At 46.2% G+C, this 22,166-nt stretch overlaps 43 non-coding genes across 43 annotated transcripts; all 43 read right to left on the bottom strand.

Moving 5' to 3' along the window:
• Positions 1-333: 333 nt before the first annotated feature.
• LOC147932584 (5S ribosomal RNA) lies at positions 334-452 on the bottom strand. Its single transcript, XR_015575953.1, has one exon. It is a non-coding gene; the product is annotated as a 5S ribosomal RNA (ribosomal RNA).
• A 389-nt stretch (positions 453-841) lies between these two features.
• Positions 842-960, bottom strand: LOC147932583 (5S ribosomal RNA). The gene has a single exon (XR_015575952.1). It is a non-coding gene; the product is annotated as a 5S ribosomal RNA (ribosomal RNA).
• A 392-nt stretch (positions 961-1,352) lies between these two features.
• LOC147932582 (5S ribosomal RNA) lies at positions 1,353-1,471 on the bottom strand. The gene has a single exon (XR_015576247.1). It is a non-coding gene; the product is annotated as a 5S ribosomal RNA (ribosomal RNA).
• Positions 1,472-1,867: 396 nt separating this feature from the next.
• On the bottom strand, positions 1,868-1,986 carry LOC147932581 (5S ribosomal RNA). Its single transcript, XR_015576416.1, has one exon. It is a non-coding gene; the product is annotated as a 5S ribosomal RNA (ribosomal RNA).
• Positions 1,987-2,375: 389 nt separating this feature from the next.
• Positions 2,376-2,494, bottom strand: LOC147932580 (5S ribosomal RNA). The gene has a single exon (XR_015575951.1). It is a non-coding gene; the product is annotated as a 5S ribosomal RNA (ribosomal RNA).
• Positions 2,495-2,886: 392 nt separating this feature from the next.
• Positions 2,887-3,005, bottom strand: LOC147932579 (5S ribosomal RNA). The gene has a single exon (XR_015576650.1). It is a non-coding gene; the product is annotated as a 5S ribosomal RNA (ribosomal RNA).
• Positions 3,006-3,397: 392 nt separating this feature from the next.
• LOC147932578 (5S ribosomal RNA) lies at positions 3,398-3,516 on the bottom strand. Its single transcript, XR_015576246.1, has one exon. It is a non-coding gene; the product is annotated as a 5S ribosomal RNA (ribosomal RNA).
• Positions 3,517-3,910: 394 nt separating this feature from the next.
• On the bottom strand, positions 3,911-4,029 carry LOC147932577 (5S ribosomal RNA). The gene has a single exon (XR_015576415.1). It is a non-coding gene; the product is annotated as a 5S ribosomal RNA (ribosomal RNA).
• Positions 4,030-4,418: 389 nt separating this feature from the next.
• LOC147932576 (5S ribosomal RNA) lies at positions 4,419-4,537 on the bottom strand. Its single transcript, XR_015575950.1, has one exon. It is a non-coding gene; the product is annotated as a 5S ribosomal RNA (ribosomal RNA).
• A 392-nt stretch (positions 4,538-4,929) lies between these two features.
• Positions 4,930-5,048, bottom strand: LOC147932575 (5S ribosomal RNA). The gene has a single exon (XR_015576649.1). It is a non-coding gene; the product is annotated as a 5S ribosomal RNA (ribosomal RNA).
• A 392-nt stretch (positions 5,049-5,440) lies between these two features.
• LOC147932574 (5S ribosomal RNA) lies at positions 5,441-5,559 on the bottom strand. The gene has a single exon (XR_015576244.1). It is a non-coding gene; the product is annotated as a 5S ribosomal RNA (ribosomal RNA).
• A 394-nt stretch (positions 5,560-5,953) lies between these two features.
• LOC147932573 (5S ribosomal RNA) lies at positions 5,954-6,072 on the bottom strand. The gene has a single exon (XR_015575948.1). It is a non-coding gene; the product is annotated as a 5S ribosomal RNA (ribosomal RNA).
• A 389-nt stretch (positions 6,073-6,461) lies between these two features.
• LOC147932572 (5S ribosomal RNA) lies at positions 6,462-6,580 on the bottom strand. Its single transcript, XR_015575947.1, has one exon. It is a non-coding gene; the product is annotated as a 5S ribosomal RNA (ribosomal RNA).
• A 392-nt stretch (positions 6,581-6,972) lies between these two features.
• LOC147932571 (5S ribosomal RNA) lies at positions 6,973-7,091 on the bottom strand. Its single transcript, XR_015576648.1, has one exon. It is a non-coding gene; the product is annotated as a 5S ribosomal RNA (ribosomal RNA).
• Positions 7,092-7,483: 392 nt separating this feature from the next.
• Positions 7,484-7,602, bottom strand: LOC147932570 (5S ribosomal RNA). Its single transcript, XR_015576243.1, has one exon. It is a non-coding gene; the product is annotated as a 5S ribosomal RNA (ribosomal RNA).
• Positions 7,603-7,996: 394 nt separating this feature from the next.
• LOC147932569 (5S ribosomal RNA) lies at positions 7,997-8,115 on the bottom strand. Its single transcript, XR_015575946.1, has one exon. It is a non-coding gene; the product is annotated as a 5S ribosomal RNA (ribosomal RNA).
• A 392-nt stretch (positions 8,116-8,507) lies between these two features.
• Positions 8,508-8,626, bottom strand: LOC147932568 (5S ribosomal RNA). Its single transcript, XR_015576242.1, has one exon. It is a non-coding gene; the product is annotated as a 5S ribosomal RNA (ribosomal RNA).
• A 389-nt stretch (positions 8,627-9,015) lies between these two features.
• Positions 9,016-9,134, bottom strand: LOC147932567 (5S ribosomal RNA). Its single transcript, XR_015575945.1, has one exon. It is a non-coding gene; the product is annotated as a 5S ribosomal RNA (ribosomal RNA).
• A 392-nt stretch (positions 9,135-9,526) lies between these two features.
• Positions 9,527-9,645, bottom strand: LOC147932566 (5S ribosomal RNA). Its single transcript, XR_015576647.1, has one exon. It is a non-coding gene; the product is annotated as a 5S ribosomal RNA (ribosomal RNA).
• A 391-nt stretch (positions 9,646-10,036) lies between these two features.
• On the bottom strand, positions 10,037-10,155 carry LOC147932565 (5S ribosomal RNA). The gene has a single exon (XR_015576241.1). It is a non-coding gene; the product is annotated as a 5S ribosomal RNA (ribosomal RNA).
• Positions 10,156-10,546: 391 nt separating this feature from the next.
• On the bottom strand, positions 10,547-10,665 carry LOC147932564 (5S ribosomal RNA). The gene has a single exon (XR_015576240.1). It is a non-coding gene; the product is annotated as a 5S ribosomal RNA (ribosomal RNA).
• Positions 10,666-11,058: 393 nt separating this feature from the next.
• On the bottom strand, positions 11,059-11,177 carry LOC147932563 (5S ribosomal RNA). The gene has a single exon (XR_015576414.1). It is a non-coding gene; the product is annotated as a 5S ribosomal RNA (ribosomal RNA).
• Positions 11,178-11,567: 390 nt separating this feature from the next.
• On the bottom strand, positions 11,568-11,686 carry LOC147932562 (5S ribosomal RNA). Its single transcript, XR_015575944.1, has one exon. It is a non-coding gene; the product is annotated as a 5S ribosomal RNA (ribosomal RNA).
• Positions 11,687-12,078: 392 nt separating this feature from the next.
• Positions 12,079-12,197, bottom strand: LOC147932561 (5S ribosomal RNA). The gene has a single exon (XR_015576646.1). It is a non-coding gene; the product is annotated as a 5S ribosomal RNA (ribosomal RNA).
• A 393-nt stretch (positions 12,198-12,590) lies between these two features.
• Positions 12,591-12,709, bottom strand: LOC147932560 (5S ribosomal RNA). Its single transcript, XR_015576413.1, has one exon. It is a non-coding gene; the product is annotated as a 5S ribosomal RNA (ribosomal RNA).
• Positions 12,710-13,099: 390 nt separating this feature from the next.
• Positions 13,100-13,218, bottom strand: LOC147932559 (5S ribosomal RNA). The gene has a single exon (XR_015575943.1). It is a non-coding gene; the product is annotated as a 5S ribosomal RNA (ribosomal RNA).
• Positions 13,219-13,610: 392 nt separating this feature from the next.
• LOC147932558 (5S ribosomal RNA) lies at positions 13,611-13,729 on the bottom strand. The gene has a single exon (XR_015576645.1). It is a non-coding gene; the product is annotated as a 5S ribosomal RNA (ribosomal RNA).
• A 392-nt stretch (positions 13,730-14,121) lies between these two features.
• LOC147932557 (5S ribosomal RNA) lies at positions 14,122-14,240 on the bottom strand. The gene has a single exon (XR_015576643.1). It is a non-coding gene; the product is annotated as a 5S ribosomal RNA (ribosomal RNA).
• Positions 14,241-14,634: 394 nt separating this feature from the next.
• Positions 14,635-14,753, bottom strand: LOC147932556 (5S ribosomal RNA). Its single transcript, XR_015576642.1, has one exon. It is a non-coding gene; the product is annotated as a 5S ribosomal RNA (ribosomal RNA).
• A 400-nt stretch (positions 14,754-15,153) lies between these two features.
• Positions 15,154-15,272, bottom strand: LOC147932555 (5S ribosomal RNA). The gene has a single exon (XR_015576641.1). It is a non-coding gene; the product is annotated as a 5S ribosomal RNA (ribosomal RNA).
• A 392-nt stretch (positions 15,273-15,664) lies between these two features.
• Positions 15,665-15,783, bottom strand: LOC147932554 (5S ribosomal RNA). The gene has a single exon (XR_015576108.1). It is a non-coding gene; the product is annotated as a 5S ribosomal RNA (ribosomal RNA).
• Positions 15,784-16,183: 400 nt separating this feature from the next.
• LOC147932553 (5S ribosomal RNA) lies at positions 16,184-16,302 on the bottom strand. Its single transcript, XR_015576640.1, has one exon. It is a non-coding gene; the product is annotated as a 5S ribosomal RNA (ribosomal RNA).
• A 392-nt stretch (positions 16,303-16,694) lies between these two features.
• On the bottom strand, positions 16,695-16,813 carry LOC147932552 (5S ribosomal RNA). The gene has a single exon (XR_015576107.1). It is a non-coding gene; the product is annotated as a 5S ribosomal RNA (ribosomal RNA).
• Positions 16,814-17,204: 391 nt separating this feature from the next.
• On the bottom strand, positions 17,205-17,323 carry LOC147932551 (5S ribosomal RNA). Its single transcript, XR_015576639.1, has one exon. It is a non-coding gene; the product is annotated as a 5S ribosomal RNA (ribosomal RNA).
• Positions 17,324-17,712: 389 nt separating this feature from the next.
• On the bottom strand, positions 17,713-17,831 carry LOC147932550 (5S ribosomal RNA). Its single transcript, XR_015576365.1, has one exon. It is a non-coding gene; the product is annotated as a 5S ribosomal RNA (ribosomal RNA).
• A 390-nt stretch (positions 17,832-18,221) lies between these two features.
• LOC147932549 (5S ribosomal RNA) lies at positions 18,222-18,340 on the bottom strand. Its single transcript, XR_015575942.1, has one exon. It is a non-coding gene; the product is annotated as a 5S ribosomal RNA (ribosomal RNA).
• Positions 18,341-18,732: 392 nt separating this feature from the next.
• Positions 18,733-18,851, bottom strand: LOC147932548 (5S ribosomal RNA). Its single transcript, XR_015576638.1, has one exon. It is a non-coding gene; the product is annotated as a 5S ribosomal RNA (ribosomal RNA).
• Positions 18,852-19,242: 391 nt separating this feature from the next.
• LOC147932547 (5S ribosomal RNA) lies at positions 19,243-19,361 on the bottom strand. Its single transcript, XR_015576637.1, has one exon. It is a non-coding gene; the product is annotated as a 5S ribosomal RNA (ribosomal RNA).
• A 392-nt stretch (positions 19,362-19,753) lies between these two features.
• On the bottom strand, positions 19,754-19,872 carry LOC147932546 (5S ribosomal RNA). The gene has a single exon (XR_015576106.1). It is a non-coding gene; the product is annotated as a 5S ribosomal RNA (ribosomal RNA).
• A 389-nt stretch (positions 19,873-20,261) lies between these two features.
• LOC147932545 (5S ribosomal RNA) lies at positions 20,262-20,380 on the bottom strand. Its single transcript, XR_015576364.1, has one exon. It is a non-coding gene; the product is annotated as a 5S ribosomal RNA (ribosomal RNA).
• A 393-nt stretch (positions 20,381-20,773) lies between these two features.
• Positions 20,774-20,892, bottom strand: LOC147932544 (5S ribosomal RNA). The gene has a single exon (XR_015576636.1). It is a non-coding gene; the product is annotated as a 5S ribosomal RNA (ribosomal RNA).
• A 400-nt stretch (positions 20,893-21,292) lies between these two features.
• Positions 21,293-21,411, bottom strand: LOC147932543 (5S ribosomal RNA). Its single transcript, XR_015576635.1, has one exon. It is a non-coding gene; the product is annotated as a 5S ribosomal RNA (ribosomal RNA).
• A 392-nt stretch (positions 21,412-21,803) lies between these two features.
• LOC147932542 (5S ribosomal RNA) lies at positions 21,804-21,922 on the bottom strand. The gene has a single exon (XR_015576105.1). It is a non-coding gene; the product is annotated as a 5S ribosomal RNA (ribosomal RNA).
• Between the last annotated feature and the right edge of the window lie 244 nt (positions 21,923-22,166).

The raw sequence follows: 22,166 nt of genomic DNA, 5'->3' as shown, positions 1-22,166 counted from the left end.
CGATGTGGGTCCCACTTGATATGCGGACCGGTTTAGTCACCTTGGACGTGCTTCCAACGTCCAAAAACAAGCAATAACCATGTCCAAACACTGTTTTGGAGCCGTAACTAATTGTGTCGGGATCACAAAAAAACATCTTAACTGCCTTCAAACGTCAAAATCTGCCCTCGAGAATGGTCCGATGGTACAAAGACCCATTGCCTTGCCAGAAGCTCCCTTGGGGCTTTTCAAAAAGGTATTATGGGTTGCGTGGTTCCTCACGGTCCGAAAGTTACGACGTTCTCTATGTACTATAGTCTTGCGAAACAACCAAAAAAAAAAGGGGGGGGGGGAGGGATGCAACACGAGGACTTCCCGGGAGGTCACCCATCCTAGTATTACTCTCGCCCAAGCACGCTTAACTGCGGAGTTCTGATGGGATCCGGTGCATTAATGCTGGTATGATCGCATCCGTTAGTATATCCCATGCAATCGCATATATCCTTTTTTGAAAACTGAATGGATCATTCGATGTGGGTCCCACTTGATATGCGGACCGGTTTAGTCACCTTGGACGTGCTTCCAACGTCCAAAAACAAGCAATAACCATGTCCAAACACTGTTTTGGAGCCGTAACTAATTGTGTCGGGATCACAAAAAAACATCTTAACTGCCTTCAAACGTCAAAATCTGCCCTCGAGAATGGTCCGATGGTACAAAGACCCATTGCCTTGCCAGAAGCTCCCTTGGGGCTTTTCAAAAAGGTATTATGGGTTGCGTGGTTCCTCACGGTCCGAAAGTTACGACGTTCTCTATGTACTATAGTCTTGCGAAACAACCAAAAAAAAAAGGGGGGGGGGGAGGGATGCAACACGAGGACTTCCCGGGAGGTCACCCATCCTAGTATTACTCTCGCCCAAGCACGCTTAACTGCGGAGTTCTGATGGGATCCGGTGCATTAATGCTGGTATGATCGCATCCGTTAGTATATCCCATGCAATCGCATATATCCTTTTTCGAAAACTGAATGGATCATTCGATGTGGGTCCCACTTGATATGCGGACCGGTTTAGTCACCTTGGACGTGCTTCCAACGTCCAAAAACAAGCGATAACCATGTCCAAACACTGTTTTGGAGCCGTAACTAATTGTGTCGGGATCACAAAAAAACATCTTAACTGCCTTCAAACGTCAAAATCTGCCCTCGAGAATGGTCCAATGGTACGAAGACCCATTGCCTTGCCAGAAGCTCTCTTGGGGCTTTTCAAAAAGGTATTATGGGTTGCGTGGTTCCTCACGGTCTGAAAGTTACGATGTTCTCTATGTACTATAGTATTGCGAAACAACCAAAAAAAAAAAAAAAAGGGGGGGGAGGAATGCAACACGAGGACTTCCCGGAAAGTCACCCATCCTAGTACTCCTCTCGCCCAAGCACGCTTCACTGCGGAGTTCTGATGGGATCCGGTGCATTAGTGCTGGTATGATCGCATCCGTTAGTATATCCCATGCAATCGCATATATTCTTTTTTGAAAACTGAATGGATCATTCGATGTGGGTCCCACTTGATATGCGGACCGGTTTAGTCACCTTGGACGTGCTTCCAACGTCCAAAAACAAGCAATAACCATGTCCAAACACTGTTTTGGAGCCGTAACTAATTGTGTCGGGATCACAAAAAAACATCTTAACTGCCTTCAAACGTCAAAATCTGCCCTCGAGAATGGTCCAATGGTACGAAGACCCATTGCCTTGCCAGAAGCTCTCTTGGGGCTTTTCAAAAAGGTATTATGGGTTGCGTGGTTCCTCACGGTCTGAAAGTTACGACGTTCTCTATGTACTATAGTATTGCGAAACAACCAAAAAAAAAAAAAAAGGGGGGGGGGGGGAGGGATGCAACACGAGGACTTTCCGGAAAGTCACCCATCCTAGTACTACTCTCGCCCAAGCACGCTTCACTGCGGAGTTCTGATGGGATCCGGTGCATTAGTGCTGGTATGATCGCATCCGTTAGTATATCCCATGCAATCGCATATATTCTTTTTTGAAAACTGAATGGATCATTCGATGCGGGTCCCACTTGATATGCGGACCGGTTTAGTCACCTTGGACGTGCTTCCAACGTCCAAAAACAAGCAATAACCATGTCCAAACACTGTTTTGGAGCCGTAACTAATTGTGTCGGGATCACAAAAAAACATCTTAACTGCCTTCAAACGTCAAAATCTGCCCTCGAGAATGGTCCGATGGTACAAAGACCCATTGCCTGGCCAGAAGCTCCCTTGGGGCTTTTCAAAAAGGTATTATGGGTTGCGTGGTTCCTCACGGTCCGAAAGTTACGACGTTCTCTATGTACTATAGTCTTGCGAAACAACCAAAAAAAAAAGGGGGGGGGGGAGGGATGCAACACGAGGACTTCCCGGGAGGTCACCCATCCTAGTATTACTCTCGCCCAAGCACGCTTAACTGCGGAGTTCTGATGGGATCCGGTGCATTAATGCTGGTATGATCGCATCCGTTAGTATATCCCATGCAATCGCATATATCCTTTTTCGAAAACTGAATGGATCATTCGATGTGGGTCCCACTTGATATGCGGACCGGTTTAGTCACCTTGGACGTGCTTCCAACGTCCAAAAACAAGCGATAACCATGTCCAAACACTGTTTTGGAGCCGTAACTAATTGTGTCGGGATCACAAAAAAACATCTTAACTGCCTTCAAACGTCAAAATCTGCCCTCGAGAATGGTCCAATGGAACGAAGACCCATTGCCTTGCCAGAAGCTCTCTTGGGGCTTTTCAAAAAGGTATTATGGGTTGCGTGGTTCCTCACGGTCTGAAAGTTACGACGTTCTCTATGTACTATAGTATTGCGAAACAACCAAAAAAAAAAAAAAAAGGGGGGGGAGGAATGCAACACGAGGACTTCCCGGAAAGTCACCCATCCTAGTACTCCTCTCGCCCAAGTACGCTTCACTGCGGAGTTCTGATGGGATCCGGTGCATTAGTGCTGGTATGATCGCATCCGTTAGTATATCCCATGCAATCGCATATATTCTTTTTTGAAAACTGAATGGATCATTCGATGTGGGTCCCACTTGATATGCGGACCGGTTTAGTCACCTTGGACGTGCTTCCAACGTCCAAAAACAAGCGATAACCATGTCCAAACACTGTTTTGGAGCCGTAACTAATTGTGTCGGGATCACAAAAAAACATCTTAACTGCCTTCAAACGTCAAAATCTGCCCTCGAGAATGGTCCGATGGTACAAAGACCCATTGCCTTGCCAGAAGCTCTCTTGGGGCTTTTCAAAAAGGTATTATGGGTTGCGTGGTTCCTCACGGTCTGAAAGTTACGATGTTCTCTATGTACTATAGTATTGCGAAACAACCAAAAAAAAAAAAAAAAGGGGGGGGAGGAATGCAACACGAGGACTTCCCGGAAAGTCACCCATCCTAGTACTCCTCTCGCCCAAGCACGCTTCACTGCGGAGTTCTGATGGGATCCGGTGCATTAGTGCTGGTATGATCGCATCCGTTAGTATATCCCATGCAATCGCATATATTCTTTTTTGAAAACTGAATGGATCATTCGATGTGGGTCCCACTTGATATGCGGACCGGTTTAGTCACCTTGGACGTGCTTCCAACGTCCAAAAACAAGCAATAACCATGTCCAAACACTGTTTTGGAGCCGTAACTAATTGTGTCGGGATCACAAAAAAACATCTTAACTGCCTTCAAACGTCAAAATCTGCCCTCGAGAATGGTCCAATGGTACGAAGACCCATTGCCTTGCCAGAAGCTCTCTTGGGGCTTTTCAAAAAGGTATTATGGGTTGCGTGGTTCCTCACGGTCTGAAAGTTACGACGTTCTCTATGTACTATAGTATTGCGAAACAACCAAAAAAAAAAAAAAAGGGGGGGGGGGAGGGATGCAACACGAGGACTTTCCGGAAAGTCACCCATCCTAGTACTACTCTCGCCCAAGCACGCTTCACTGCGGAGTTCTGATGGGATCCGGTGCATTAGTGCTGGTATGATCGCATCCGTTAGTATATCCCATGCAATCGCATATATTCTTTTTTGAAAACTGAATGGATCATTCGATGCGGGTCCCACTTGATATGCGGACCGGTTTAGTCACCTTGGACGTGCTTCCAACGTCCAAAAACAAGCAATAACCATGTCCAAACACTGTTTTGGAGCCGTAACTAATTGTGTCGGGATCACAAAAAAACATCTTAACTGCCTTCAAACGTCAAAATCTGCCCTCGAGAATGGTCCGATGGTACAAAGACCCATTGCCTGGCCAGAAGCTCCCTTGGGGCTTTTCAAAAAGGTATTATGGGTTGCGTGGTTCCTCACGGTCCGAAAGTTACGACGTTCTCTATGTACTATAGTCTTGCGAAACAACCAAAAAAAAAAGGGGGGGGGGGAGGGATGCAACACGAGGACTTCCCGGGAGGTCACCCATCCTAGTATTACTCTCGCCCAAGCACGCTTAACTGCGGAGTTCTGATGGGATCCGGTGCATTAATGCTGGTATGATCGCATCCGTTAGTATATCCCATGCAATCGCATATATCCTTTTTCGAAAACTGAATGGATCATTCGATGTGGGTCCCACTTGATATGCGGACCGGTTTAGTCACCTTGGACGTGCTTCCAACGTCCAAAAACAAGCGATAACCATGTCCAAACACTGTTTTGGAGCCGTAACTAATTGTGTCGGGATCACAAAAAAACATCTTAACTGCCTTCAAACGTCAAAATCTGCCCTCGAGAATGGTCCAATGGAACGAAGACCCATTGCCTTGCCAGAAGCTCTCTTGGGGCTTTTCAAAAAGGTATTATGGGTTGCGTGGTTCCTCACGGTCTGAAAGTTACGACGTTCTCTATGTACTATAGTATTGCGAAACAACCAAAAAAAAAAAAAAAAGGGGGGGGAGGAATGCAACACGAGGACTTCCCGGAAAGTCACCCATCCTAGTACTCCTCTCGCCCAAGTACGCTTCACTGCGGAGTTCTGATGGGATCCGGTGCATTAGTGCTGGTATGATCGCATCCGTTAGTATATCCCATGCAATCGCATATATTCTTTTTTGAAAACTGAATGGATCATTCGATGTGGGTCCCACTTGATATGCGGACCGGTTTAGTCACCTTGGACGTGCTTCCAACGTCCAAAAACAAGCGATAACCATGTCCAAACACTGTTTTGGAGCCGTAACTAATTGTGTCGGGATCACAAAAAAACATCTTAACTGCCTTCAAACGTCAAAATCTGCCCTCGAGAATGGTCCAATGGTACGAAGACCCATTGCCTTGCCAGAAGCTCTCTTGGGGCTTTTCAAAAAGGTATTATGGGTTGCGTGGTTCCTCACGGTCTGAAAGTTACGATGTTCTCTATGTACTATAGTATTGCGAAACAACCAAAAAAAAAAAAAAAAGGGGGGGGAGGAATGCAACACGAGGACTTCCCGGAAAGTCACCCATCCTAGTACTCCTCTCGCCCAAGCACGCTTCACTGCGGAGTTCTGATGGGATCCGGTGCATTAGTGCTGGTATGATCGCATCCGTTAGTATAACCCATGCAATCGCATATATCCTTTTTTGAAAACTGAATGGATCATTCGATGTGGGTCCCACTTGATATGCGGACCGGTTTAGTCACCTTGGACGTGCTTCCAACGTCCAAAAACAAGCAATAACCATGTCCAAACACTGTTTTGGAGCCGTAACTAATTGTGTCGGGATCACAAAAAAACATCTTAACTGCCTTCAAACGTCAAAATCTGCCCTCGAGAATGGTCCGATGGTACAAAGACCCATTGCCTTGCCAGAAGCTCCCTTGGGGCTTTTCAAAAAGGTATTATGGGTTGCGTGGTTCCTCACGGTCCGAAAGTTACGACGTTCTCTATGTACTATAGTCTTGCGAAACAACCAAAAAAAAAAGGGGGGGGGGGGGGGGAGGGATGCAACACGAGGACTTCCCGGGAGGTCACCCATCCTAGTATTACTCTCGCCCAAGCACGCTTAACTGCGGAGTTCTGATGGGATCCGGTGCATTAATGCTGGTATGATCGCATCCGTTAGTATATCCCATGCAATCGCATATATCCTTTTTCAAAAACTGAATGGATCATTCGATGTGGGTCCCACTTGATATGCGGACCGGTTTAGTCACCTTGGACGTGCTTCCAACGTCCAAAAACAAGCGATAACCATGTCCAAACACTGTTTTGGAGCCGTAACTAATTGTGTCGGGATCACAAAAAAACATCTTAACTGCCTTCAAACGTCAAAATCTGCCCTCGAGAATGGTCCAATGGTACAAAGACCCATTGCCTTGCCAGAAGCTCCCTTGGGGCTTTTCAAAAAGGTATTATGGGTTGCGTGGTTCCTCACGGTCCGAAAGTTACGACGTTCTCTATGTACTATAGTCTTGCGAAACAACCAAAAAAAAAAGGGGGGGGGGGAGGGATGCAACACGAGGACTTCCCGGGAGGTCACCCATCCTAGTATTACTCTCGCCCAAGCACGCTTAACTGCGGAGTTCTGATGGGATCCGGTGCATTAATGCTGGTATGATCGCATCCGTTAGTATATCCCATGCAATCGCATATATCCTTTTTCGAAAACTGAATGGATCATTCGATGTGGGTCCCACTTGATATGCGGACCGGTTTAGTCACCTTGGACGTGCTTCCAACGTCCAAAAACAAGCGATAACCATGTCCAAACACTGTTTTGGAGCCGTAACTAATTGTGTCGGGATCACAAAAAAACATCTTAACTGCCTTCAAACGTCAAAATCTGCCCTCGAGAATGGTCCAATGGAACGAAGACCCATTGCCTTGCCAGAAGCTCTCTTGGGGCTTTTCAAAAAGGTATTATGGGTTGCGTGGTTCCTCACGGTCTGAAAGTTACGACGTTCTCTATGTACTATAGTATTGCGAAACAACCAAAAAAAAAAAAAAAAGGGGGGGGAGGAATGCAACACGAGGACTTCCCGGAAAGTCACCCATCCTAGTACTCCTCTCGCCCAAGTACGCTTCACTGCGGAGTTCTGATGGGATCCGGTGCATTAGTGCTGGTATGATCGCATCCGTTAGTATATCCCATGCAATCGCATATATTCTTTTTTGAAAACTGAATGGATCATTCGATGTGGGTCCCACTTGATATGCGGACCGGTTTAGTCACCTTGGACGTGCTTCCAACGTCCAAAAACAAGCGATAACCATGTCCAAACACTGTTTTGGAGCCGTAACTAATTGTGTCGGGATCACAAAAAAACATCTTAACTGCCTTCAAACGTCAAAATCTGCCCTCGAGAATGGTCCAATGGTACGAAGACCCATTGCCTTGCCAGAAGCTCTCTTGGGGCTTTTCAAAAAGGTATTATGGGTTGCGTGGTTCCTCACGGTCTGAAAGTTACGATGTTCTCTATGTACTATAGTATTGCGAAACAACCAAAAAAAAAAAAAAAAGGGGGGGGAGGAATGCAACACGAGGACTTCCCGGAAAGTCACCCATCCTAGTACTCCTCTCGCCCAAGCACGCTTCACTGCGGAGTTCTGATGGGATCCGGTGCATTAGTGCTGGTATGATCGCATCCGTTAGTATAACCCATGCAATCGCATATATCCTTTTTTGAAAACTGAATGGATCATTCGATGTGGGTCCCACTTGATATGCGGACCGGTTTAGTCACCTTGGACGTGCTTCCAACGTCCAAAAACAAGCAATAACCATGTCCAAACACTGTTTTGGAGCCGTAACTAATTGTGTCGGGATCACAAAAAAACATCTTAACTGCCTTCAAACGTCAAAATCTGCCCTCGAGAATGGTCCGATGGTACAAAGACCCATTGCCTTGCCAGAAGCTCCCTTGGGGCTTTTCAAAAAGGTATTATGGGTTGCGTGGTTCCTCACGGTCCGAAAGTTACGACGTTCTCTATGTACTATAGTCTTGCGAAACAACCAAAAAAAAAAGGGGGGGGGGGGGGGGAGGGATGCAACACGAGGACTTCCCGGGAGGTCACCCATCCTAGTATTACTCTCGCCCAAGCACGCTTAACTGCGGAGTTCTGATGGGATCCGGTGCATTAATGCTGGTATGATCGCATCCGTTAGTATATCCCATGCAATCGCATATATCCTTTTTCAAAAACTGAATGGATCATTCGATGTGGGTCCCACTTGATATGCGGACCGGTTTAGTCACCTTGGACGTGCTTCCAACGTCCAAAAACAAGCGATAACCATGTCCAAACACTGTTTTGGAGCCGTAACTAATTGTGTCGGGATCACAAAAAAACATCTTAACTGCCTTCAAACGTCAAAATCTGCCCTCGAGAATGGTCCAATGGTACGAAGACCCATTGCCTTGCCAGAAGCTCTCTTGGGGCTTTTCAAAAAGGTATTATGGGTTGCGTGGTTCCTCACGGTCTGAAAGTTACGATGTTCTCTATGTACTATAGTATTGCGAAACAACCAAAAAAAAAAAAAAAAGGGGGGGGAGGAATGCAACACGAGGACTTCCCGGAAAGTCACCCATCCTAGTACTCCTCTCGCCCAAGCACGCTTCACTGCGGAGTTCTGATGGGATCCGGTGCATTAGTGCTGGTATGATCGCATCCGTTAGTATAACCCATGCAATCGCATATATCCTTTTTTGAAAACTGAATGGATCATTCGATGTGGGTCCCACTTGATATGCGGACCGGTTTAGTCACCTTGGACGTGCTTCCAACGTCCAAAAACAAGCAATAACCATGTCCAAACACTGTTTTGGAGCCGTAACTAATTGTGTCGGGATCACAAAAAAACATCTTAACTGCCTTCAAACGTCAAAATCTGCCCTCGAGAATGGTCCGATGGTACAAAGACCCATTGCCTTGCCAGAAGCTCCCTTGGGGCTTTTCAAAAAGGTATTATGGGTTGCGTGGTTCCTCACGGTCCGAAAGTTACGACGTTCTCTATGTACTATAGTCTTGCGAAACAACCAAAAAAAAAGGGGGGGGGGGGAGGGATGCAACACGAGGACTTCCCGGGAGGTCACCCATCCTAGTATTACTCTCGCCCAAGCACGCTTAACTGCGGAGTTCTGATGGGATCCGGTGCATTAATGCTGGTATGATCGCATCCGTTAGTATATCCCATGCAATCGCATATATCCTTTTTCGAAAACTGAATGGATCATTCGATGTGGGTCCCACTTGATATGCGGACCGGTTTAGTCACCTTGGACGTGCTTCCAACGTCCAAAAACAAGCGATAACCATGTCCAAACACTGTTTTGGAGCCGTAACTAATTGTGTCGGGATCACAAAAAAACATCTTAACTGCCTTCAAACGTCAAAATCTGCCCTCGAGAATGGTCCAATGGTACGAAGACCCATTGCCTTGCCAGAAGCTCTCTTGGGGCTTTTCAAAAAGGTATTATGGGTTGCGTGGTTCCTCACGGTCTGAAAGTTACGACGTTCTCTATGTACTATAGTATTGCGAAACAACCAAAAAAAAAAAAAAAAGGGGGGGGAGGAATGCAACACGAGGACTTCCCGGAAAGTCACCCATCCTAGTACTCCTCTCGCCCAAGTACGCTTCACTGCGGAGTTCTGATGGGATCCGGTGCATTAGTGCTGGTATGATCGCATCCGTTAGTATATCCCATGCAATCGCATATATTCTTTTTTGAAAACTGAATGGATCATTCGATGTGGGTCCCACTTGATATGCGGACCGGTTTAGTCACCTTGGACGTGCTTCGAACGTCCAAAAACAAGCAATAACCATGTCCAAACACTGTTTTGGAGCCGTAACTAATTGTGTCGGGATCACAAAAAAACATCTTAACTGCCTTCAAACGTCAAAATCTGCCCTCGAGAATGGTCCGATGGTACGAAGACCCATTGCCTTGCCAGAAGCTCTCTTGGGGCTTTTCAAAAAGGTATTATGGGTTGCGTGGTTCCTCACGGTCTGAAAGTTACGATGTTCTCTATGTACTATAGTATTGCGAAACAACCAAAAAAAAAAAAAAAGGGGGGGGAGGAATGCAACACGAGGACTTCCCGGAAAGTCACCCATCCTAGTACTCCTCTCGCCCAAGCACGCTTCACTGCGGAGTTCTGATGGGATCCGGTGCATTAGTGCTGGTATGATCGCATCCGTTAGTATATCCCATGCAATCGCATATATTCTTTTTTGAAAACTGAATGGATCATTCGATGTGGGTCCCACTTGATATGCGGACCGGTTTAGTCACCTTGGACGTGCTTCCAACGTCCAAAAACAAGCAATAACCATGTCCAAACACTGTTTTGGAGCCGTAACTAATTGTGTCGGGATCACAAAAAAACATCTTAACTGCCTTCAAACGTCAAAATCTGCCCTCGAGAATGGTCCGATGGTACGAAGACCCATTGCCTTGCCAGAAGCTCTCTTGGGGCTTTTCAAAAAGGTATTATGGGTTGCGTGGTTCCTCACGGTCTGAAAGTTACGATGTTCTCTATGTACTATAGTATTGCGAAACAACCAAAAAAAAAAAAAAAGGGGGGGGAGGAATGCAACACGAGGACTTCCCGGAAAGTCACCCATCCTAGTACTCCTCTCGCCCAAGCACGCTTCACTGCGGAGTTCTGATGGGATCCGGTGCATTAGTGCTGGTATGATCGCATCCGTTAGTATATCCCATGCAATCGCATATATTCTTTTTTGAAAACTGAATGGATCATTCGATGTGGGTCCCACTTGATATGCGGACCGGTTTAGTCACCTTGGACGTGCTTCCAACGTCCAAAAACAAGCAATAACCATGTCCAAACACTGTTTTGGAGCCGTAACTAATTGTGTCGGGATCACAAAAAAACATCTTAACTGCCTTCAAACGTCAAAATCTGCCCTCGAGAATGGTCCAATGGTACGAAGACCCATTGCCTTGCCAGAAGCTCTCTTGGGGCTTTTCAAAAAGGTATTATGGGTTGCGTGGTTCCTCACGGTCTGAAAGTTACGACGTTCTCTATGTACTATAGTATTGCGAAACAACCAAAAAAAAAAAAAAAGGGGGGGGGGAGGGATGCAACACGAGGACTTTCCGGAAAGTCACCCATCCTAGTACTACTCTCGCCCAAGCACGCTTCACTGCGGAGTTCTGATGGGATCCGGTGCATTAGTGCTGGTATGATCGCATCCGTTAGTATATCCCATGCAATCGCATATATTCTTTTTTGAAAACTGAATGGATCATTCGATGTGGGTCCCACTTGATATGCGGACCGGTTTAGTCACCTTGGACGTGCTTCCAACGTCCAAAAACAAGCAATAACCATGTCCAAACACTGTTTTGGAGCCGTAACTAATTGTGTCGGGATCACAAAAAAACATCTTAACTGCCTTCAAACGTCAAAATCTGCCCTCGAGAATGGTCCGATGGTACAAAGACCCATTGCCTTGCCAGAAGCTCCCTTGGGGCTTTTCAAAAAGGTATTATGGGTTGCGTGGTTCCTCACGGTCCGAAAGTTACGACGTTCTCTATGTACTATAGTCTTGCGAAACAACCAAAAAAAAAAGGGGGGGGGGGGAGGGATGCAACACGAGGACTTCCCGGGAGGTCACCCATCCTAGTATTACTCTCGCCCAAGCACGCTTAACTGCGGAGTTCTGATGGGATCCGGTGCATTAATGCTGGTATGATCGCATCCGTTAGTATATCCCATGCAATCGCATATATCCTTTTTCGAAAACTGAATGGATCATTCGATGTGGGTCCCACTTGATATGCGGACCGGTTTAGTCACCTTGGACGTGCTTCCAACGTCCAAAAACAAGCGATAACCATGTCCAAACACTGTTTTGGAGCCGTAACTAATTGTGTCGGGATCACAAAAAAACATCTTAACTGCCTTCAAACGTCAAAATCTGCCCTCGAGAATGGTCCAATGGTACGAAGACCCATTGCCTTGCCAGAAGCTCTCTTGGGGCTTTTCAAAAAGGTATTATGGGTTGCGTGGTTCCTCACGGTCTGAAAGTTACGACGTTCTCTATGTACTATAGTATTGCGAAACAACCAAAAAAAAAAAAAAAAGGGGGGGGAGGAATGCAACACGAGGACTTCCCGGAAAGTCACCCATCCTAGTACTCCTCTCGCCCAAGTACGCTTCACTGCGGAGTTCTGATGGGATCCGGTGCATTAGTGCTGGTATGATCGCATCCGTTAGTATATCCCATGCAATCGCATATATTCTTTTTTGAAAACTGAATGGATCATTCGATGTGGGTCCCACTTGATATGCGGACCGGTTTAGTCACCTTGGACGTGCTTCCAACGTCCAAAAACAAGCGATAACCATGTCCAAACACTGTTTTGGAGCCGTAACTAATTGTGTCGGGATCACAAAAAAACATCTTAACTGCCTTCAAACGTCAAAATCTGCCCTCGAGAATGGTCCAATGGTACGAAGACCCATTGCCTTGCCAGAAGCTCTCTTGGGGCTTTTCAAAAAGGTATTATGGGTTGCGTGGTTCCTCACGGTCTGAAAGTTACGACGTTCTCTATGTACTATAGTATTGCGAAACAACCAAAAAAAAAAAAAAAGGGGGGGGGGAGGGATGCAACACGAGGACTTTCCGGAAAGTCACCCATCCTAGTACTACTCTCGCCCAAGCACGCTTCACTGCGGAGTTCTGATGGGATCCGGTGCATTAGTGCTGGTATGATCGCATCCGTTAGTATATCCCATGCAATCGCATATATTCTTTTTTGAAAACTGAATGGATCATTCGATGTGGGTCCCACTTGATATGCGGACCGGTTTAGTCACCTTGGACGTGCTTCCAACGTCCAAAAACAAGCAATAACCATGTCCAAACACTGTTTTGGAGCCGTAACTAATTGTGTCGGGATCACAAAAAAACATCTTAACTGCCTTCAAACGTCAAAATCTGCCCTCGAGAATGGTCCGATGGTACAAAGACCCATTGCCTTGCCAGAAGCTCCCTTGGGGCTTTTCAAAAAGGTATTATGGGTTGCGTGGTTCCTCACGGTCCGAAAGTTACGACGTTCTCTATGTACTATAGTCTTGCGAAACAACCAAAAAAAAAAGGGGGGGGGGGGAGGGATGCAACACGAGGACTTCCCGGGAGGTCACCCATCCTAGTATTACTCTCGCCCAAGCACGCTTAACTGCGGAGTTCTGATGGGATCCGGTGCATTAATGCTGGTATGATCGCATCCGTTAGTATATCCCATGCAATCGCATATATCCTTTTTCGAAAACTGAATGGATCATTCGATGTGGGTCCCACTTGATATGCGGACCGGTTTAGTCACCTTGGACGTGCTTCCAACGTCCAAAAACAAGCGATAACCATGTCCAAACACTGTTTTGGAGCCGTAACTAATTGTGTCGGGATCACAAAAAAACATCTTAACTGCCTTCAAACGTCAAAATCTGCCCTCGAGAATGGTCCAATGGTACGAAGACCCATTGCCTTGCCAGAAGCTCTCTTGGGGCTTTTCAAAAAGGTATTATGGGTTGCGTGGTTCCTCACGGTCTGAAAGTTACGACGTTCTCTATGTACTATAGTATTGCGAAACAACCAAAAAAAAAAAAAAAAGGGGGGGGAGGAATGCAACACGAGGACTTCCCGGAAAGTCACCCATCCTAGTACTCCTCTCGCCCAAGTACGCTTCACTGCGGAGTTCTGATGGGATCCGGTGCATTAGTGCTGGTATGATCGCATCCGTTAGTATATCCCATGCAATCGCATATATTCTTTTTTGAAAACTGAATGGATCATTCGATGTGGGTCCCACTTGATATGCGGACCGGTTTAGTCACCTTGGACGTGCTTCCAACGTCCAAAAACAAGCGATAACCATGTCCAAACACTGTTTTGGAGCCGTAACTAATTGTGTCGGGATCACAAAAAAACATCTTAACTGCCTTCAAACGTCAAAATCTGCCCTCGAGAATGGTCCAATGGTACGAAGACCCATTGCCTTGCCAGAAGCTCTCTTGGGGCTTTTCAAAAAGGTATTATGGGTTGCGTGGTTCCTCACGGTCTGAAAGTTACGACGTTCTCTATGTACTATAGTATTGCGAAACAACCAAAAAAAAAAAAAAAAGGGGGGGGAGGAATGCAACACGAGGACTTCCCGGAAAGTCACCCATCCTAGTACTCCTCTCGCCCAAGTACGCTTCACTGCGGAGTTCTGATGGGATCCGGTGCATTAGTGCTGGTATGATCGCATCCGTTAGTATATCCCATGCAATCGCATATATCCTTTTTCGAAAACTGAATGGATCATTCGATGTGGGTCCCACTTGATATGCGGACCGGTTTAGTCACCTTGGACGTGCTTCCAACGTCCAAAAACAAGCGATAACCATGTCCAAACACTGTTTTGGAGCCGTAACTAATTGTGTCGGGATCACAAAAAAACATCTTAACTGCCTTCAAACGTCAAAATCTGCCCTCGAGAATGGTCCAATGGTACGAAGACCCATTGCCTTGCCAGAAGCTCTCTTGGGGCTTTTCAAAAAGGTATTATGGGTTGCGTGGTTCCTCACGGTCTGAAAGTTACGACGTTCTCTATGTACTATAGTATTGCGAAACAACCAAAAAAAAAAAAAAAAGGGGGGGGGGAGGAATGCAACACGAGGACTTCCCGGAAAGTCACCCATCCTAGTACTCCTCTCGCCCAAGTACGCTTCACTGCGGAGTTCTGATGGGATCCGGTGCATTAGTGCTGGTATGATCGCATCCGTTAGTATATCCCATGCAATCGCATATATTCTTTTTTGAAAACTGAATGGATCATTCGATGTGGGTCCCACTTGATATGCGGACCGGTTTAGTCACCTTGGACGTGCTTCGAACGTCCAAAACAAGCAATAACCATGTCCAAACACTGTTTTGGAGCCGTAACTAATTGTGTCGGGATCATAAAAAAACATCTTAACTGCCTTCAAACGTCAAAATCTGCCCTCGAGAATGGTCCAATGGTACGAAGACCCATTGCCTTGCCAGAAGCTCTCTTGGGGCTTTTCAAAAAGGTATTATGGGTTGCGTGGTTCCTCACGGTCTGAAAGTTACGACGTTCTCTATGTACTATAGTATTGCGAAACAACCAAAAAAAAAAAAAAAGGGGGGGGGGGGGGGGGGAGGAATGCAACACGAGGACTTCCCGGAAAGTCACCCATCCTAGTACTCCTCTCGCCCAAGTACGCTTCACTGCGGAGTTCTGATGGGATCCGGTGCATTAGTGCTGGTATGATCGCATCCGTTAGTATATCCCATGCAATCGCATATATTCTTTTTTGAAAACTGAATGGATCATTCGATGTGGGTCCCACTTGATATGCGGACCGGTTTAGTCACCTTGGACGTGCTTCCAACGTCCAAAAACAAGCAATAACCATGTCCAAACACTGTTTTGGAGCCGTAACTAATTGTGTCGGGATCACAAAAAAACATCTTAACTGCCTTCAAACGTCAAAATCTGCCCTCGAGAATGGTCCAATGGAACAAAGACCCATTGCCTTGCCAGAAGCTCTCTTGGGGATTTTCAAAAAGGTATTATGGGTTGCGTGGTTCCTCACGGTCCGAAAGTTACGACGTTCTCTATGTACTATAGTATTGCGAAACAACCAAAAAAAAAAAAAAAGGGGGGGGGAGGAATGCAACACGAGGACTTCCCGGAAAGTCACCCATCCTAGTACTACTCTCGCCCAAGCACGCTTCACTGCGGAGTTCTGATGGGATCCGGTGCATTAGTGCTGGTATGATCGCATCCGTTAGTATATCCCATGCAATCGCATATATTCTTTTTTGAAAACTGAATGGATCATTCGATGTGGGTCCCACTTGATATGCGGACCGGTTTAGTCACCTTGGACGTGCTTCCAACGTCCAAAAACAAGCGATAACCATGTCCAAACACTGTTTTGGAGCCGTAACTAATTGTGTCGGGATCACAAAAAAACATCTTAACTGCCTTCAAACGTCAAAATCTGCCCTCGAGAATGGTCCAATGGTACGAAGACCCATTGCCTTGCCAGAAGCTCTCTTGGGGCTTTTCAAAAAGGTATTATGGGTTGCGTGGTTCCTCACGGTCTGAAAGTTACGACGTTCTCTATGTACTATAGTATTGCGAAACAACCAAAAAAAAAAAAAAAGGGGGGGGGGGGGGGGGAGGAATGCAACACGAGGACTTCCCGGAAAGTCACCCATCCTAGTACTCCTCTCGCCCAAGTACGCTTCACTGCGGAGTTCTGATGGGATCCGGTGCATTAGTGCTGGTATGATCGCATCCGTTAGTATATCCCATGCAATCGCATATATTCTTTTTTGAAAACTGAATGGATCATTCGATGTGGGTCCCACTTGATATGCGGACCGGTTTAGTCACCTTGGACGTGCTTCCAACGTCCAAAAACAAGCAATAACCATGTCCAAACACTGTTTTGGAGCCGTAACTAATTGTGTCGGGATCACAAAAAAACATCTTAACTGCCTTCAAACGTCAAAATCTGCCCTCGAGAATGGTCCAATGGAACAAAGACCCATTGCCTTGCCAGAAGCTCTCTTGGGGATTTTCAAAAAGGTATTATGGGTTGCGTGGTTCCTCACGGTCCGAAAGTTACGACGTTCTCTATGTACTATAGTATTGCGAAACAACCAAAAAAAAAAAAAAAGGGGGGGGGAGGAATGCAACACGAGGACTTCCCGGAAAGTCACCCATCCTAGTACTACTCTCGCCCAAGCACGCTTCACTGCGGAGTTCTGATGGGATCCGGTGCATTAGTGCTGGTATGATCGCATCCGTTAGTATATCCCATGCAATCGCATATATTCTTTTTTGAAAACTGAATGGATCATTCGATGTGGGTCCCACTTGATATGCGGACCGGTTTAGTCACCTTGGACGTGCTTCCAACGTCCAAAAACAAGCGATAACCATGTCCAAACACTGTTTTGGAGCCGTAACTAATTGTGTCGGGATCACAAAAAAACATCTTAACTGCCTTCAAACGTCAAAATCTGCCCTCGAGAATGGTCCAATGGTACGAAGACCCATTGCCTTGCCAGAAGCTCTCTTGGGGCTTTTCAAAAAGGTATTATGGGTTGCGTGGTTCCTCACGGTCTGAAAGTTACGACGTTCTCTATGTACTATAGTATTGCGAAACAACCAAAAAAAAAAAAAAAGGGGGGGGAGGAATGCAACACGAGGACTTCCCGGAAAGTCACCCATCCTAGTACTCCTCTCGCCCAAGTACGCTTCACTGCGGAGTTCTGATGGGATCCGGTGCATTAGTGCTGGTATGATCGCATCCGTTAGTATATCCCATGCAATCGCATATATTCTTTTTTGAAAACTGAATGGATCATTCGATGTGGGTCCCACTTGATATGCGGACCGGTTTAGTCACCTTGGACGTGCTTCGAACGTCCAAAAACAAGCAATAACCATGTCCAAACACTGTTTTGGAGCCGTAACTAATTGTGTCGGGATCACACAAAAACATCTTAACTGCCTTCAAACGTCAAAATCTGCCCTCGAGAATGGTCCGATGGTACAAAGACCCATTGCCTTGCCAGAAGCTCTCTTGGGGCTTTTCAAAAAGGTATTATGGGTTGCGTGGTTCCTCACGGTCCGAAAGTTACGACGTTTTCTATGTACTATAGTCTTGCGAAATAACCAAAAAAAAAAAGGGGGGGGGGAGGGATGCAACACGAGGACTTCCCGGGAGGTCACCCATCCTAGTATTACTCTCGCCCAAGCACGCTTAAATGCGGAGTTCTGATGGGATCCGGTGCATTAGTGCTGGTATGATCGCATCCGTTAGTATATCCCATGCAATCGCATATATTCTTTTTTGAAAACTGAATGGATCATTCGATGTGGGTCCCACTTGATATGCGGACCGGTTTAGTCACCTTGGACGTGCTTCGAACGTCCAAAAACAAGCAATAACCATGTCCAAACACTGTTTTGGAGCCGTAACTAATTGTGTCGGGATCACAAAAAAACATCTTAACTGCCTTCAAACGTCAAAATCTGCCCTCGAGAATGGTCCGATGGTACAAAGACCCATTGCCTTGCCAGAAGCTCCCTTGGGGCTTTTCAAAAAGGTATTATGGGTTGCGTGGTTCCTCACGGTCCGAAAGTTACGACGTTCTCTATGTACTATAGTCTTGCGAAACAACCAAAAAAAAAAGGGGGGGGGGGGAGGGATGCAACACGAGGACTTCCCGGGAGGTCACCCATCCTAGTATTACTCTCGCCCAAGCACGCTTAACTGCGGAGTTCTGATGGGATCCGGTGCATTAATGCTGGTATGATCGCATCCGTTAGTATATCCCATGCAATCGCATATATCCTTTTTCGAAAACTGAATGGATCATTCGATGTGGGTCCCACTTGATATGCGGACCGGTTTAGTCACCTTGGACGTGCTTCCAACGTCCAAAAACAAGCGATAACCATGTCCAAACACTGTTTTGGAGCCGTAACTAATTGTGTCGGGATCACAAAAAAACATCTTAACTGCCTTCAAACGTCAAAATCTGCCCTCGAGAATGGTCCAATGGTACGAAGACCCATTGCCTTGCCAGAAGCTCTCTTGGGGCTTTTCAAAAAGGTATTATGGGTTGCGTGGTTCCTCACGGTCTGAAAGTTACGACGTTCTCTATGTACTATAGTATTGCGAAACAACCAAAAAAAAAAAAAAAAGGGGGGGGAGGAATGCAACACGAGGACTTCCCGGAAAGTCACCCATCCTAGTACTCCTCTCGCCCAAGTACGCTTCACTGCGGAGTTCTGATGGGATCCGGTGCATTAGTGCTGGTATGATCGCATCCGTTAGTATATCCCATGCAATCGCATATATTCTTTTTTGAAAACTGAATGGATCATTCGATGTGGGTCCCACTTGATATGCGGACCGGTTTAGTCACCTTGGACGTGCTTCGAACGTCCAAAACAAGCAATAACCATGTCCAAACACTGTTTTGGAGCCGTAACTAATTGTGTCGGGATCATAAAAAAACATCTTAACTGCCTTCAAACGTCAAAATCTGCCCTCGAGAATGGTCCAATGGTACGAAGACCCATTGCCTTGCCAGAAGCTCTCTTGGGGCTTTTCAAAAAGGTATTATGGGTTGCGTGGTTCCTCACGGTCTGAAAGTTACGACGTTCTCTATGTACTATAGTATTGCGAAACAACCAAAAAAAAAAAAAAAGGGGGGGGGAGGAATGCAACACGAGGACTTCCCGGAAAGTCACCCATCCTAGTACTCCTCTCGCCCAAGTACGCTTCACTGCGGAGTTCTGATGGGATCCGGTGCATTAGTGCTGGTATGATCGCATCCGTTAGTATATCCCATGCAATCGCATATATTCTTTTTTGAAAACTGAATGGATCATTCGATGTGGGTCCCACTTGATATGCGGACCGGTTTAGTCACCTTGGACGTGCTTCCAACGTCCAAAAACAAGCAATAACCATGTCCAAACACTGTTTTGGAGCCGTAACTAATTGTGTCGGGATCACAAAAAAACATCTTAACTGCCTTCAAACGTCAAAATCTGCCCTCGAGAATGGTCCAATGGAACAAAGACCCATTGCCTTGCCAGAAGCTCTCTTGGGGATTTTCAAAAAGGTATTATGGGTTGCGTGGTTCCTCACGGTCCGACAGTTACGACGTTCTCTATGTACTATAGTATTGCGAAACAACCAAAAAAAAAAAAAAAGGGGGGGGGAGGAATGCAACACGAGGACTTCCCGGAAAGTCACCCATCCTAGTACTACTCTCGCCCAAGCACGCTTCACTGCGGAGTTCTGATGGGATCCGGTGCATTAGTGCTGGTATGATCGCATCCGTTAGTATATCCCATGCAATCGCATATATTCTTTTTTGAAAACTGAATGGATCATTCGATGTGGGTCCCACTTGATATGCGGACCGGTTTAGTCACCTTGGACGTGCTTCCAACGTCCAAAAACAAGCAATAACCATGTCCAAACACTGTTTTGGAGCCGTAACTAATTGTGTCGGGATCACAAAAAAACATCTTAACTGCCTTCAAACGTCAAAATCTGCCCTCGAGAATGGTCCAATGGTACGAAGACCCATTGCCTTGCCAGAAGCTCTCTTGGGGCTTTTCAAAAAGGTATTATGGGTTGCGTGGTTCCTCACGGTCCGAAAGTTACGACGTTTTCTATGTACTATAGTCTTGCGAAATAACCAAAAAAAAAAAGGGGGGGGGGAGGGATGCAACACGAGGACTTCCCGGGAGGTCACCCATCCTAGTATTACTCTCGCCCAAGCACGCTTAAATGCGGAGTTCTGATGGGATCCGGTGCATTAGTGCTGGTATGATCGCATCCGTTAGTATATCCCATGCAATCGCATATATCCTTTTTCGAAAACTGAATGGATCATTCGATGTGGGTCCCACTTGATATGCGGACCGGTTTAGTCACCTTGGACGTGCTTCCAACGTCCAAAAACAAGCGATAACCATGTCCAAACACTGTTTTGGAGCCGTAACTAATTGTGTCGGGATCACAAAAAAACATCTTAACTGCCTTCAAACGTCAAAATCTGCCCTCGAGAATGGTCCAATGGTACGAAGACCCATTGCCTTGCCAGAAGCTCTCTTGGGGCTTTTCAAAAAGGTATTATGGGTTGCGTGGTTCCTCACGGTCTGAAAGTTACGACGTTCTCTATGTACTATAGTATTGCGAAACAACCAAAAAAAAAAAAAAAGGGGGGGGGGAGGAATGCAACACGAGGACTTCCCGGAAAGTCACCCATCCTAGTACTCCTCTCGCCCAAGTACGCTTCACTGCGGAGTTCTGATGGGATCCGGTGCATTAGTGCTGGTATGATCGCATCCGTTAGTATATCCCATGCAATCGCATATATTCTTTTTTGAAAACTGAATGGATCATTCGATGTGGGTCCCACTTGATATGCGGACCGGTTTAGTCACCTTGGACGTGCTTCGAACGTCCAAAACAAGCAATAACCATGTCCAAACACTGTTTTGGAGCCGTAACTAATTGTGTCGGGATCATAAAAAAACATCTTAACTGCCTTCAAACGTCAAAATCTGCCCTCGAGAATGGTCCAATGGTACGAAGACCCATTGCCTTGCCAGAAGCTCTCTTGGGGCTTTTCAAAAAGGTATTATGGGTTGCGTGGTTCCTCACGGTCTGAAAGTTACGACGTTCTCTATGTACTATAGTATTGCGAAACAACCAAAAAAAAAAAAAAAGGGGGGGGGGGGGGGGGGAGGAATGCAACACGAGGACTTCCCGGAAAGTCACCCATCCTAGTACTCCTCTCGCCCAAGTACGCTTCACTGCGGAGTTCTGATGGGATCCGGTGCATTAGTGCTGGTATGATCGCATCCGTTAGTATATCCCATGCAATCGCATATATTCTTTTTTGAAAACTGAATGGATCATTCGATGTGGGTCCCACTTGATATGCGGACCGGTTTAGTCACCTTGGACGTGCTTCCAACGTCCAAAAACAAGCAATAACCATGTCCAAACACTGTTTTGGAGCCGTAACTAATTGTGTCGGGATCACAAAAAAACATCTTAACTGCCTTCAAACGTCAAAATCTGCCCTCGAGAATGGTCCAATGGAACAAAGACCCATTGCCTTGCCAGAAGCTCTCTTGGGGATTTTCAAAAAGGTATTATGGGTTGCGTGGTTCCTCACGGTCCGAAAGTTACGACGTTCTCTATGTACTATAGTATTGCGAAACAACCAAAAAAAAAAAAAAAGGGGGGGGGAGGAATGCAACACGAGGACTTCCCGGAAAGTCACCCATCCTAGTACTACTCTCGCCCAAGCACGCTTCACTGCGGAGTTCTGATGGGATCCGGTGCATTAGTGCTGGTATGATCGCATCCGTTAGTATATCCCATGCAATCGCATATATTCTTTTTTGAAAACTGAATGGATCATTCGATGTGGGTCCCACTTGATATGCGGACCGGTTTAGTCACCTTGGACGTGCTTCCAACGTCCAAAAACAAGCGATAACCATGTCCAAACACTGTTTTGGAGCCGTAACTAATTGTGTCGGGATCACAAAAAAACATCTTAACTGCCTTCAAACGTCAAAATCTGCCCTCGAGAATGGTCCAATGGTAC

The sequence above is a fragment of the Camelina sativa genome, chromosome 12 (genome assembly GCF_030686135.1).
Source record: "Camelina sativa cultivar CO46 ecotype springtype chromosome 12, ASM3068613v1".
Classification (NCBI taxonomy): Eukaryota; Viridiplantae; Streptophyta; class Magnoliopsida; order Brassicales; family Brassicaceae; genus Camelina; species Camelina sativa.
This window is presented reverse-complemented; position numbering and strand designations above follow the sequence as displayed.